The sequence below is a fragment of the Nicotiana tabacum genome, chromosome 8 (genome assembly GCF_000715075.1).
Source record: "Nicotiana tabacum cultivar K326 chromosome 8, ASM71507v2, whole genome shotgun sequence".
NCBI lineage: Eukaryota > Viridiplantae > Streptophyta > Magnoliopsida > Solanales > Solanaceae > Nicotiana > Nicotiana tabacum.
Genome location: NC_134087.1, coordinates 72845564 through 72860998, shown reverse-complemented (window position 1 = coordinate 72860998; position 15435 = coordinate 72845564). Strand labels below are relative to the sequence as shown.

The window sequence follows — 15435 nt, the reverse complement described above, 5'->3', positions numbered from 1 at the left end:
GGCGGTTTGTGTGACTCGATTGAGTTGGGGAGGTGCAGTCCTAATGGTTTGGTTGCATACGGGCAGATCTCAGAGGGTTCTCGATGGTTTGACTACGGCTTGAGTTGGGTGTCTACTATGGGCGTAAGGAATATGTGGTACATTGTGGTTTCTCCCAAATCGGTATCTGAAATTGATAGAGCGTTGGCATTATTGACTATCATATGTGAAGAATGTGCATTTTTGTAAAGGACTTTGAGTTTTGGTTTGCAGTGCATGGCTGGTAGCAGGGTAATTGGGTTTTGAGACTTTCGAGGTTCATATTTTGTTACGCGTTCAGAAACTCTATATGAGTGCTTCAGCAGAATGATAGGGTTTAAGTGATATATAAGCCATTTGATTGCGTAGTGGAGTTAGAGTATGGAAATTTTGGTATTCCTGAGGTTTTGGGGCTAGATGCCCTCATATGTGAATTATTTCCTATTTGTGGATTACGGAGAAACATTAAGGATGAGATAGTTAATAGCATGCACGATTGATAGGTCGCTGTAGATTTTTGGAAAGGATATTTACCTATTTGGAGGTAATTGGGATTTGGTTGTGGGCTATTTGGGGGATCAGCGAGAATATGTATGTCGTGTCAGAGAAAATTTGTGTGCCTCTGTGAGATTATCATTTTGGTTATGTGATCAGGTAGGAGGGATATTATATGTGCCCCTAGCCTATGATATGTGCTACTCTTATATGTTGTGTTAGGCGGTGAAGTTGGATGATTATTTCCCCCGCATGTAGTAATTCTATTCTGGCCTTATGGCGATGCGGGCAAGATAGCCCTCGTGATGTTGATTTGCTTATTGCACCTTAGTCGTGCTTGCTTCTTTCATGTTTTAGCACTTTCATTTATTTTCCCGTAGTTTTATTTGTGCACTCTGTTGTACTTGATATCAGTATTCATTTGTTCAGTGAGCTCGAGCATTTTGGCTTGATGAGTATTTGGGAGCGGGCTGCACGCCGCAGTGGATGCTGTGTGGGATACCCTTTCCTTGTGTTCATTTGGTGTTGTGTTTTGACTATGTGGGATGATTTGATGAAGGACTACACTTTTGTTGTTACACATGTTGTGCTCGTTAGAAAATTCTTATACCCTATTTTTCTTTACTTGTGTTGCATAATTGAGTTATTGTTGGTTTGGTGTACGAATTGTGTAATGTGAGAATCTGTGTGGTTCCGTGATGAGCTGTCAGTTGTGCTGCTTGTATTGGCTGAGATGAGGTTCTTAGACTTGAGATTAGTACTATGGTATCGGGGGTGAGGAGTGTTTGAAAGTATGAGTGTGTTTCTGCTAAGATTTGGGTGATGGCCCTTAGCGGGCGAGAGAGCTTCTTGACTTGTTGTCTTTATGGGCGACTATGAGTTCCCGCATGTTTCCTTATCATGATCAGTGATGTGGAGGTCCAGAACAAGGTTGCATTCAATGTGAAGTACATTGCCGGCATCCAGGATGTTATTTGAGCAGCTATGGTGGTAAGATGTTATTGCTTCAGGCATTTGAGTTGTGTGGAGCAACGTGTAATTGTATTCTGGATTGGAATTTGACTTGATTCAGCTTGTTAAAGCTCATGCAGCGTGATGACATGGAATTCGGATCCGATGATGAATTTTAGATGTTGAGGTTTGGGTTCTGTTCTAAGGTTATGGGCTAAGGAGGAGATGAGATCTTCAATTAAGTTGCATTGTCAGTTCTGCTTAGGTTGGGTGATGGGGAATCACCCAGGTGTATGTATGGTGAGCTCATGCAGTGGTTCGATGGCTTTAGAACGACTCCGGGCATGTTCGAGGATGAACGTATGTTTAAGTGGAGAAGGATGTAACAACCCGATTGGTCATTTTGAGCAATTGCGCTCGATTTGGTAGTTTGAAGTCTCGAGCAGCTTCACTTTATATATATCGACTTATGTGCATGGTTGGATTCAGTTTCCGGATGAATCAGAGTTGAATTGGAAGAGCAAACCTAGTTTTGGAAGTTTAAATATTGAAAATTTGACCGGAATTGGACTTTTGAGTAAAAGGCCCCGAAATGGGTCATGGGTTATCTCAACAGCTTCGTATAGTGATTTTGGACTTAGGCGCGCGTCCGGATTCGGATTTGGAGGACCGTAGGGTAATTTGAGGTGTTTCGGCAAAAGTTGGAAAAGTTGAAGTTTGGAAAATGGAGAGGTTTGACTCATAGTTGAATTTTGTGATATAGGGATCGGAATGCGATTCTGAGAGTTGGAACAGCTCCGTTATGTTATTTTGGACTTGTCTGCAAAATTTGGCGTCATTTCGGGGTTGATTTGATAGGTTTCGGCACAAGTTTTGGAAGTTGGAAGGTTTGAAAGTTCCTAAGTTTGATTCATGGTGTGATTCGTTGTTTCGGCATTGTTTGACGTGATTTGAGACCTTGAGCGAGTCCATGTTAGGTTATATGACTTGTTTGTGTGTTTAGACGGGGTCCTGGGGGCCTCGGGTGTGTTCCGGATGGGCTACGGGTCATTTTCCCTTATTTTTGAACTGTTGTTTCTGCCGAAACAATCGCCTTCCACGTTCGCGAAGCTTTGTTGTTGACCACCTGGAAATCCTTCTTCGCGTTCACGTTAAAAGCGTCACGTTCGAGAAGCTCAGTCTCTTCCTTCATCATGTTCGCATATGTCCATCGCGTTCGCGTAGTTATGCCATCCCACCCTTCGCATTCGTGTACAAGTTCACGCATTCGCGAAAAGCAGTCTTTGGGCCATCAGACTTCCCTTCTTCGCGTCCGCAGACGCACTGTCGCGTTCGCGATGAGTAACCTGGGCACCTTCATCTTTTCTTCTTTGCGAACGTGATACTTCCTCCGCGTTCGCGATGCTTTAAGACATGGGCAGAATAAATAGTACTCTATTCCGAGGGTTTGCCATTTTCACCATTTTGGAGTTCTAGAGCTCAGTTTTAGGTGATTCTTTGTGGGTTTTTCAAGCAAAACGATTGGGTAAGTGTTCTTCACCTAGAATTGATTATATTCCATGAATTTGTCTTTATTTTTATCATTTAATTTGTGATTTGGGTCGAGTAAAATGTTGGCTTTTGAAGAAAATTCCTAAAATAAAAAATCGTGATTTAAGGGGCTAAATGGTATCGGAATTTAATAAATTTTGTATGGTTGAACTCATATTGGAATGGGTATTCGGATTTTGTAAAATTTGTGGGGTTCCGAGGCGCGGGCCCGAGGGTCAACTTTTAGACCAATTTTTGGATTTTGTTAAAGATTGAGACTTTATGATCCGGAATAGTTTCTTATGTGTTTTATTTGTGCTTTGAAGTTAATTTGGTTAGATTTGAGCCGTGATGAGGTCTTTTCACCCGAGAAGTGCATTTTAGAGTATCGGTTTGTCATCTCTGAGGTAAGTATCTTGCCTAGCCTTGTGTGGGGGACTTCCCCTTAGGATTGAGTCTTCTTTGCTAATTGTAGTCCGTGCATGCGAGGTGACGAGTGTGTGCTCGGACTTATTTGTGGGAAATTTGCTCTAGGGTTCTTAGGCACTTATGTTCAATATGTGGAGAGTATTTCATTATTATTGGGTTTAATAATTGCTTAAATTGTCTTTATATGATCCATATAATGTTGTTAGCTTTCCTCTAATTCCTACGTGTTGCATTGACCCTTAATTGTCTTAATTGAAGTGATTCTCTTCCTTATTGTTTTGATATTTCTTGATTGTGAGTTCCACTATGACTTCGTGTAAATGGGTTTCATGTCAAATTATTGTGGTTACCGATGTAGTTATCACGTGTTTATTATGTCTTGTTGTTTAGTTGAGGTTTCATTGTGAAGTTAATTGTCGGTACAGGTTTGGTTATAGTTGATTCCCTTGCCGGGACATATTTAATCCTTACTGCTGGTTCCCTTGCCGGGATATGGTTGTTTTCTTATTGTTTCCTTGTTGGGATTCTTTTGTGATTGGTGTTGATTTGTATATTTGGATCGGGTTGCATGCCGCAACAATATTATATGGGATCGGGTTACACGTCGCCACATCATTATATGATTTGGATCGGGTTTCATGCTGCAACAATATTATATGGGATCGGGTTGTACGCCGGTTGAATTGTATATTTGGATCGGGTTGCACGCCGCAACAATATTATATGGGATCGGGTTGCACGCCACAATATCATTATATGATTTGGATCGGGTTGCACGCCGTAACAATATTAGAATAAAAATAAATATTGAATCTTATGGTGAGAACGAGAGTAAAAGCACGAAGGGTGATGTCATGCACTTTCTGCTGCTGTGTTTATTTGTTGTTATCAATTCAAATATTTAAACTGTTTAAATTTCTTTATTTCTGTGATCCTTTGTGTTAGAACCTACAATGTTTTCAATACCTCACTGTATTTATGTACATATACATATATATATATATACACACACACTCCAATACTTCAAACTTCAGTAATTGTTACAGCCGTAATTCAATTAGTTTCTCAATTATACCCCCTTAAACCGTCTGAGGTTGTATTTTACTTAAAAAGGAATTTCTACTAAGTTTTAAGTTATTAAATCTCATGTAAAAGGTAATAATTCACTCAATGTTGTATTTTTAAATTAAAAGGGGTACTTTCTTTACCCGAATGATTTCAAAAGAAACAATTTCATCTGTTCTCGCTGGCTTTCCCAATTAGTTTAGAAATTGTAATTTTACTTATATTAGGTAAATGGGACTTCTTGGACATATTGAGTGCATTGTACGGACATTATGTATTGTATAGCATGTGGATTCTGTTGTTAAAAGTGAGATAGAAAATATAGGGGCACAAGGTGCCATGTGTGCGGAAGGTTCGGAAGTTAAGATTATGATATGAGCAACCGAGGATTGAGATGGTCGAGATTGTGTATTAGACATGATGTGGTTGATTGAGTGGGCATTTCCTTCTTTAATTGAATACATTCTTACTGGTCTCTGTTTCTATTATGTCAGTGTTGATTTACTTGGTTATCTGATTTACTTGTTACCATTCATTACTACTCGTGTTCTCCCTTTATGGTTCTTACTGTTGGTATTTTGATTCTTTCCGCTGTTGATATCACCTCGTTATCTTTATCTCGATGTTTTATTATCATATCCTGTTCATTTCATTTGATCAATAGGTTCTTGACTGTTCCTCCTCACTACTCCACCGAGGTTAGTCTTGATACTTACTGGGCACCGCCGTAGTGTGCTCATACTACACTTCTGTACATTTTGGTGTGCAGATCCAGGTATTGAACCATAGTAGTTGTGCGGGTCGTCGCGGTGAAGACTCACGGTAACCTGTTGCTACGTTCGCAGGTCTCGGAGTTATCTTCGTTTGTAACTACATTCCATTGATTCCTTCTCGTTCTGGAACAGTATTGTATTTATTTTGTATAATTACTCTTAGAAAGGCTTATGACTTGTACCACCGGTTTTGGGAATTATGATTTATTGAGAGTTATTTAATTTGAAGTTCGTAAATATTAATGTTATTTCTGTAAATGTTAGGCTTACCTAGTTTAGAGACTAGGTGTCATCACGACTCATTCGGAGGGATCTTGGGTCATGACGCTTAGTATTGAACATATGGAGTCGTACACTAATGAGTGTTCTGATCTTTGCTAAAGGATTAATTATTTTATTATTTGATAATAAAATTAAAAAAAATTAATTAGTCAAATAAATTAAATTATTAGTCCAGGTAAAATATTACTATATTCTTTGCTAGCACAGAGGATATAATTAATATTGTGAACAAATTAAAGTTTTCTATTTGGAATAGAAAATTAAAGTATATCCCTTGATTGAAATATATATGTGATATATAATTAATACTTATTTTATATGAAAGATGTTATATAAAATATTAATAAAAGACTTGTTAATTAAATCTAATTTTGGATTGGAATAGTAACGTAAAATCCAATTGGAATTGGATTGGAAAGTCGGCTACCACATTACCCATTTGGAACGGGGTTCAACTTTTAATGGAAAGATACCATAAAGTCCTAATGGACTTGGAAAAGAAAAAACCACCGAAGCTAATTTTTCCTTGTCCCATTAAAAAGTATTGCAAACTCGCGTATATATTGATATATCCGAAACATTAAGACGATACTGAAAATTAGGGGTGGGCAAAAAATCCGAAAAACCGAATTCTGAACCGAACAAAATTAATTTGTTTTTTCGGTTTCGGTTTTTTCGGTTTTTCGGTCTAATTCGGTAATGAATTTTCGGTTTTTCGGTTTTCGGTTCGGTTTTTGGTTTTATAATTTTGCAAATTTGGTAAACCGAAATACCGAAATAATCTAAACGACTAAGCCCAATTACCTATTTTATAGGCCCATGCGGCCAGGCCATGCCCCATCCCAGCGTCCCACTCCCACCCAGGCCCAGCTCCCCCAACTCCCAACCCAATCCCAATCCCAATCCCAATCAGTACCCAAGTACCCAACCGGCCAACCCAAGACCCAAGTCTTGAATCAAATTAGGCATTTCATTAGGGTTTGCTAACTTAGTGCTTACTACTTCAGTTCAGTCTTCACTCTAGTCTTCACTCTTCAGTGTTTAGCCATTTCATCGAGGAGGAGACGAGAATCGACTGCGAGTTTAGGACGAGAATCGACTGCTTAGGATATCAGTCTACGTCTCTACGAGTTACGACCAGTCTATGGTTTTTTCCTGTGGCTTCTGCTTTTCATCTAGGTATTGTTAGCTGAATTTGTGGTGTACCAGGAATTACAAAATAAATGATTGGAAGAACCAATACTCTATTTTCTCATGCGTGTTTCACTTATTTGTTTTCCCTTATCCACACAGGTTCTTCAATCAATGCTTCCAATCAAAGATGAAGAGGTCGTTCTTGGACAATATGAAGGCTATAAGGATGACCCAATGGTTCCTGACAACTCAAATACTCCTACTTTTGCAACTATGGTTTTACGCATACACAATGAAAGATGGGAAGGTCAGATAATAATTTCACAAGTTAAAAATTGGTATTTTAACTTTTGATCTCAGCCTTAGATTGCCTAATTATCTGTTGTTTCAGAGATGTACTTTGGCTACTCGCCTTAATCTGTATCTTGGGTATCTTATGTAGTTATGTGGCTTACCTGCTGCAGGTGTGCCCTTTATAATGAAGGCTGGAAAAGTTTTGAACAACACTCTGTCACTCTCTGAGGCTGGAAAAGCTATGTCGACTACTCTCTGAGGTTTTGTTTGAGTTTTTACATTTTTAAGTTTTGAACTTTTTGAGTTCAGAGTTCAGACGCATAAATTTTTAATTTCTGATTTTCTGCATCAAACTAATTTAGGGTTATAGGAGGCGATTTCCAGCTCGATTCGATTCCTCACTCCTCAATTTCAGAGGTTTGTTGTTTCGCTTTCTTTTGGTTGTACTGCTGATTGAATGAACTGTTGTTCCGAGCTTTTCCCTTTAGTAGGAAAATATCATCTGTATTCTGTAATCTGTATCACGTTCATGGCTTCATGCTGTTTAATTCATTTGCTTGTATAATAATAGTTGTGAGTACACGACTATGTGTTAGGCTTACCATATGATTACTTTGTTTATGTCTGATTTTTAGATCTTTACCATATGAGCAGAGCAACTAACAATAGCAGAATGCTCTCTTTGGTTGAACACTCTATTCTTTTAGTCGCCCCGGTTGAAATTTGCCTAACAACAGACACTTGGACTCTATTCTTTTGGTTGAAATCATATTTCAGGACATGATTTATATGTTGTAAACCTGCCTTTTTTTATTATCGTTATGTGCTTATAAAATTGAATGTGGAAAAACACACCTCAATATGGACATCATCAATGGCTTAGGATTGGATGCATTGTTGCTGATTGATGTTCTTACACATTGGCTTCAAGAAAAACAAATGCTACAAATTTCATTTGACAAGTCTTAGTGTTGTTGTTGTTGTTTCAGGCCATTGAATGATGATGAGCAAAGGATTAATGTTCCAAAGGCCATAACATGTAATGAAAGTAAAAGAGAAGTTTCTGTTTTACAAAATGTAGCTAACAAGCAAGTAGACAAAGTATTCACTTTTGACAAGGTATAATTCCTTGTTTTATAGTAGCATTTTGTTCATTAAATGGATGGATGGCATGTTAAGAATGTTAGCATTAGGAGTTGTCTTAAAGATATGCTATTTACCAGGTTTTTGGCCCAAAAGCACAACAGAGATTAACCCTGGAATGGTTTATATGCATCTTCTGGAATGGTGGTAACAAGTCTTGTATGGATTAACCCTGATAAAGCGAATCCAACTTACAACAACTATATCTGTTTGAATTCAGGCTCGTGCAAGAGAAGCGGGGGAAATCAATAAGAGTTTGCTTACTCTTGGTCGTGTTATAACAACTTTGGTTGAACACTCTATTCACATAGCTTAGGTTCAAGTGCAATCATGCCCCGTGCTACTGCTCAACGCCCCGTGAGGTCGTGCTACTGCTCAAGACTAGTTGTTGAGGGATGCCCTCTCTGTTTTTTGTTGCACTATGTTTAACTGTTTAAGTGTTAAGACTGTGCAGACTTGCAGTTGGCCAGTTGCAGTGTTGCATTGTGTTTAAGTGTTAATACTTAAGGCAGGGTTAAGACTGTTTTTGTTGGACTGTTTTTAACTTGTTTAACTGTGTTTAAGTTGTTGGACTGTGTTAAGTGTTTAACTGTGTTTAAGACTTTAAGTTGTTTAATATAGTTGTGTAATCAGTAATGTGCATTGTGCAGTTGGCCAGCTTTTGCCAACTACAGTATACGCCATTAAGTTTGTATGACATTGAGCTTTTGAGCTTTTGCCAACTACAACTTTTGCCATATTCATTGCAAATTTGCAAGGTTGTATGACATACAATATTGACATTGAGTTCAGTATACTGGCGTGCAAGGTTGCCTTTGCAAGTTGCAACTGCAGATGTTATTCTTGTTTCAGGATTTCAGCCATGTGCACTGTTAGCACTTAGCATTGATTGTTAAACCGAAACCGTACCGAAACCGTACCGAACCAAAATAAGAAATACCGAACCGTACCGAAATAGTTTGGTACGGTATTTGGTATACACAATTGATAAACCGAATACCGAAATACCGAACCGAAATCTTAAATACCGAACGCCCACCCCTACTGAAAACCCCACAAGGTTTATGTGTGCCGCACAAAGTCAAGAGAAAATTACTATTCACAAGAAATTATTTTTCTTGTTATTTTACTGTTGAGCTGAGATTTTTGAAAAAAAAATTAGCACAATATTTTAGTTCAATTTGTTCGTTGATTTCATTAATCAAAGAGTTGATAGTAAGGATCGGCCTCGGTGTGGATACACATAGAGTTTTTGCACTGTCGAAAATTTTTTAAAATGTGATTGTCTTCACCAGGTACATCTTAGAACTGATATTTGACATGTAAATACATTCTAAACACGAAAAGATCTGTCTAGAATTTTTATTATCTTCCGGTGTGTTACGAAAATCTATATGCAATCCTACACTTTTTACAAATGATTAGGTTGGTTTAGGGGTGTCAATGGTTCAGTTCGGTTCGGCCGGTTATTTTATAAAATTTGTACCATACCAATTTTTCGGTTATTCTGTTATGTATAACCAAAATTAGACTTCTCGAAATCGTCCCAATCATGTCGGTTTCTCTTCGGTATCGGTACGGTTCGGTAAATTTTCGGTAATTTTTTTTAATGTCATGTAAAAGTTACTAGTAGAAGTAGAATGCAATAACATACGTACTTTTATATGACTTAGCAAAACTCTCTAGATATTTTTACAGTTTAAAAAGTGATGAATTAAGAAAATATGAAAGATTACTAGAGTATAGATCCATCAACTATTCTACATCAACGTAAAAAAACTAAGCAAATACAAAAATAATATAAATCGCATGAGTGGAAAAATATTAACTAAGCTGGGATTCAAGAATAAAGTCTATAGAAGATTAATATTAAAAAATATAAATCAAAATCATACGAAAGGAAACATATTCAATATATTGTAGTTTGCTACTCATAATCGCGATAATACTTTGTGTCTTGCTAGTGAACATGCTGGAAATAATTTAGTTTTAATATAAGTAGCATAATAGGTTTGGGAATTAAGATTTTGAGTTTAATTACTTGTTGGCAACTGTTTCTTAATTCCAAGGCCCAAGAAAAAATTTAATGTTTTATTATTTTTAAACTTAATATATAAATATATTGTTCACATTGTAAATTTATTTGGTACGGTTCGGTATTTTTTCGATTTATTTTCATAAAATAAAAAACTTACCCTAATTATTGATACGGTTGTAGATTTATATAAAAACCTACGGTTTTATTAAAAGAGACCTAAAATTCGATTCGGTACGGTGTAGTTCGGTCGGTTTAGTCGATTTTTAAATATTCATTGACACCCCTAAGTTGGTTATTAACTTATTCTGGGACGTCGCAACTCACATAAAAATAATATTTAAATTCTGGTATAAATTATATTACTCCTTTCCATTCAAAATAATTGATCTTTTAGGCTTTGACATATGTATTAAGAAATTCACATACTCCTAAAAAGTCAATATCACGGTCCCAACTATGCTGCTGCTAAGGTGTTATCCGTGTTGGCTCGATCTTTGAGGGCATTTTAAGATTTTTCGGCCTCACGGTCTTTATTCTTGGAATTTTGTTTAAAAGGGTGCCTCAACAATTTAATCCTAAACTTGCCTTTATATGGTCCTTAACTTTCTCTCCATTCTTGTAACGATCCGACCAGTCGTTTCGAGAGTTGTAGTCTCGTTCCTCTGTTTTCTGCTTCTTTTGTGTTCTATAGGTGTTATATGACTTACCGGGTTGATTGGTTCGGGTTCGGAGAGATTTCAGAGTGAATCGAGACACTTAGTCTCTTAATTGAAAGCTTAAGTTGGAAAAGTTGACAGGATATCGACTTATGTGTAAACAACCTCGGATTTAAATTTTTATAGTTCTGTTAGCTCCGTTATGTGATTTTGGACTTAGGAGCGCTTTCGGAATGTGATTTGGAGGACCATAGTAGAATTAGGTTTGAAAAGGCGAAAGTTGGAATTTTGGAAAGCTTGACCGGTAGTGGACTTTTTGATATCGGGGTCGGATTGGATTTCCGGAAGTTGGAGTAGGTTCGTGGTGTCATTTATGACTTATGTACAAAATTTGAGGTCAATTGGACGTAATTTGATAGGTTTCGGCATTGTTTGTAGAATTTAAAATTTTCATAGTTCATTAGGCTTGAATCCGTGTGTAATTCGTGTTTTTGATGTTGTTTGAGGTGATTTGAGGATTCGACTAAGTTCATATCGTTATTTAGGACTTGTTGGTATGTTTGGTCGAGGTCCTGGAGGCCTCGAGTTGATTTCGGGTGATTAATGGACTTGGTTTTGAGTTGGTGAAATAGCTGAAGTGTTGCTGCTACTGGTGTAATCGCACCTGCGGAGTGGGAACCGCAGGTGCGAGCCCACAAAAGCTGGAAGGTGCTCGCAGAAGCGCGAGAGAGTAGGCTTGGCAGTGGCCGCAGGTGCGAGCCCGCAAAAGCTGGAAGGTGCCCGCAAAAGCACGAGAGAGGAGGCTTGGCAGTGGCCGCAGGTGCGAGGTCCTTTCCGCACCTGCGAAGCTGCAGAAACAGGCATGTTGCGCAAAAGCGCTTCCGCAGAAGCGGATAAGGGAGCGTATGTACGGTAGCTGGGAACTTAAGTGGTTTCCGCAGATGTGGAGGAATCACCGCAGAAGCGGTTCTGCAGGTGTGCAAATATGGCCGCATTTGCGAAAGGCCTGGGCAGAATATTTAAAAACAAGGGTTCGTGATTTTAGTTTCATTTCAACATTTTGAACTCAGATTTAGGTGATTTTGGAGAGGATTTTCGAGGGGATTATTGAGGTAAGCTTCTTGTACTCGTTTTTTAGCAATAATCTTGTTTCCCCATTATTTTTCCCACCTAGACTGTGTGGTGTTGAGGTAAAATTTGGGAGTTTGAGGCTAGGGATTTGGAGAGTGAATTTTGGAGATTTGAATGACCATTTGGTATCGGATTTAGGTAAATTTGGTATGGTTAGACTCGTGAGTGGATGAGCTTTCGAGCCTTTTGACTTTTATCGGATTTCGAGACGTGGGCTCGGGGGTCGGGTTTGAGTCGATTTCGGATTTTGGCTCTAATTTCATATTATTCTTGTGGAATTGGTTCTTTTAGCCTATATTAATTGTATTGTACTTCTTGTGGCAAGATTCGGGATGTTTGGAGGCCGATTTGAGAGGCAAAGGCATTTTGGAGTAGAGTTTTGCCCGGATTGAGGTAAGTAACACTTTCAAACTTGGTTCTGAGGGTTCGAAACCCCAAATTTTGTGATATGTGATTAGTATTGAGGTGACGCACATGCCAAGTGACGGGCGTGCGGGCGTGCACCGTGAGAATTGTGACCTGGTCGATTCCACGCCACTGTCTAGTGGTTCTATCTTATTGATATCCATGCTTTCATCATGTGATAAAGTAATTGAGCTGTCACTCATGCTAGATATCATGTTTAGGCTTTATGCCGATACTGTTGGGACCCATAGTGGTCGTTTCTTGCTGTCATCTCACTGATTTCATTGATATTTCGTACTCAGTCATATTCATGCATTGATATCATATCTTAGTCTCAGTTGTTATTTATTAATACATCATATCATTGTTGTTCGGGGTAGTTTTATGACATTGTGAGCACTGAGTGAGGTCGAGTGCCTGATTATGAGTGACATTTATGGGATCAGACTGCACGCCGCAACGGATATACTAATTTATGATAGCGCTTGGGCTGAAGGAGCCCCTCCGGAGTCTGCACACACCCCCAGTGAGTGTAGTTGATATTATTGAGGGATGGATCTTCCCTTGACATGGATCTTGTCCGAAGCATTATATACCTGGAGATGGATCTTCTCCACGGGTTGGATTGGCCTTCCTCGATACTGGGTGATTGATGGTCAGTGATATATATATTTCGGGATGGATCTTCCCTGGGCCGTATGGGCCATATACAATACCGGGTGATTGAGCATTTGAGAGTGTGAGCACATGAGGCTGTCAGCACAGTGCATCACATTGTTCAGATTTGATCTATTTTTACTGTTTTTAGCTATCTATTTAATTTGAAAGCATGCCTACGTTTATGCATTGTTACTTCTATTTTGAACTGTGCCGGTTGAGTTCGTCACTACCTTTCAGTCCAAAGGTTGGATTTGTTACTTACTGAGTTGGTTGTATTCATGTACCCTGCGCCTCGTGTGTAGATCTAGGTGCTTCGGGTCACGACGGCTACAGATCGAGGAGTTAGGATTTGGAGACTATCGAGGTAGCTGCATGGCATTCGCAGGCCTTGACTCTCCTTCATTATCTCTATATGTACTTTAGTTTTTATTCCCTAGACATTGTAGTAGGTTATATTCCTGTCACAACCCAAAAATCACAAATCGTGATAGTACCTAGCTCGACCGGCTAGGTAAGCCAACTAGCAAAGCAATACAAGCCAAATGAAATTATAGGAAAATAGTGTAGGATTGTCTGAACTTATACAAATTAACCCAAAAAGTTCTGTTGGGTCGTACGTTTGACCCAACAATCTCTGAGATGGTCGTAATGCACCAAATTCTGGAAATGGTCGAGTTTCAACAATGGGTGCATCTATTTCACATTGATGCACCTAAGGTGCATGAGGAGGAGGTACAAAGTTTCTTCGCTAGTCTCTTTCCAGTTGATACTGACCATATCTGTGCTTTGGTCAATGGGGTGGACATCATCTTTGATGTAAAATTGCTTGGAAAGATTTTAAAAGTTCCTACAATTGGGGTGTCAAGTTTACGAGATGTATGTCAGTATAACTTCAGAAATGCAGTGGTGAAAGACAATGCTAATCAGAAAGGGGACCAGATCCATAAGAAAGCACTACTCCCGGTTTACTAGCTGCTGGTTGAATTGGTTAACAAAGTCTTGTTGCCTCGAGCTGAAAGGAGGTTAGTGACTTCTAAGTTTGACCTATTCCTAATGGAGCAACTGGACAGTTTCAATCCTGTGAGTCTGCTTGCTATTATGATAGAACACATGCAAAAGGATGCCACCTTCAAGGATGGTAATCATGGACTTCCCTATGGATTCTTGCTTACTCCAGTGTTCAAATTCTTTAAAGTTCCACTAGGAATGGGTAAAGTGGGGACTCGAAAGCAGACCTTCTCACAAACAACTTTGGAAGAGTGCGAGTGTGTGGAAAGTATGGGGTAGGAAGTACATCAACCGTGTCTCAGCTTATCAATGCCCAGAACAGTGCAGCTGAGGAAATTCGTCGGTTGAAGGCTAGGAATGCTATCCTGGAAGGTCAGCAAGCCCAAGGGGTTCCCATGTTGAATGATGAAGTGGCTCGTTTGTCACAGAAGAATGTTGATCTCAAGGAGCAAGTTGAGAGCCTGAAGGCAGAACTGCTCAATGAGCAAAAGTCGGGAAACGCCCGAATAGACCTCGTTCTCTAGACACTTGCTGCAGCTACCAAGCCTTTTACTCCTAGTGCCCCCTAAGAACCCCTTCAGTGACCAGTTTTCTGGATATGTTTCTTCTGTTTTTGTTTCTTTGTTAATGTTTGGTGGATGTTTTTTTTGTTTTCTTTTTTTTATGGTTGGGATGTACTACTACTGCTCATGTTAACAAGTCCAATGTTGCCTCTTCCTTTTTCAAAAGACAGAGGCATATTAAATTGTTATTAATATAAATCCTCTTTTTATTATGTCCAGTACTCTCTCTCTCTGTGTGTGTTCTATTCTCTATCATGATTGTGTGCACATATGTGGCATGAGTTAGCTTAGCTGGACTTCTTTGTGTTGTTGTTCTTTTTAATGATGCCAAAAGGGGGAAAATAGGACTCAGGGGGAAACACATTGGGGAACTAGACTAGTTCTTAAGTTCTTACTGCTCTGATCATGTAAACTTTTGATACGAAAAGGCATAGTCTCAGTGGGAACTCTCTATGTTCCCTGATACTTTAAACCGGTACTGCTCTAATTCCGACTTATAAATGCTAAGTTTGTCATCATCAAAAAGGAGGAAATTGATAGATCTTAAATACTATTGCCTTATGTTTTGATGATCTAACAAACTCACTATTAAGAACCAGATAGGGAACCTGACCTACTTGGACTACTGCAAGTTTTAACGGATTCCAACTAAAGGTGAACTACTACAGCTTCAGGAGCTAGGAACCAACACAAGAACCTGATGCTTTTGTGGATTTACTCATAGCAGTATAAAGTCAATTGGACACAACTAGAAATAAAGTGACTGACGGGACTGTTTCTGCCGCACTGCACTATACTGTTCGCCCACTCATTCTCTAACCAAACAAAGTACTCACATCATTTCAAGTTATGTGATCAAT

General features: G+C 38.9%; 1 long non-coding RNA gene across 1 annotated transcript; it reads left to right on the top strand.

Moving 5' to 3' along the window:
* Positions 1-6525: 6525 nt before the first annotated feature.
* On the top strand, positions 6526-8730 carry LOC107812865 (uncharacterized). The gene is made up of 6 exons (XR_012694071.1): positions 6526-6722; positions 6837-6984; positions 7142-7231; positions 7334-7388; positions 7961-8090; positions 8335-8730. It is a non-coding gene; the product is annotated as an uncharacterized LOC107812865 (long non-coding RNA).
* Positions 8731-15435: the final 6705 nt, after the last annotated feature.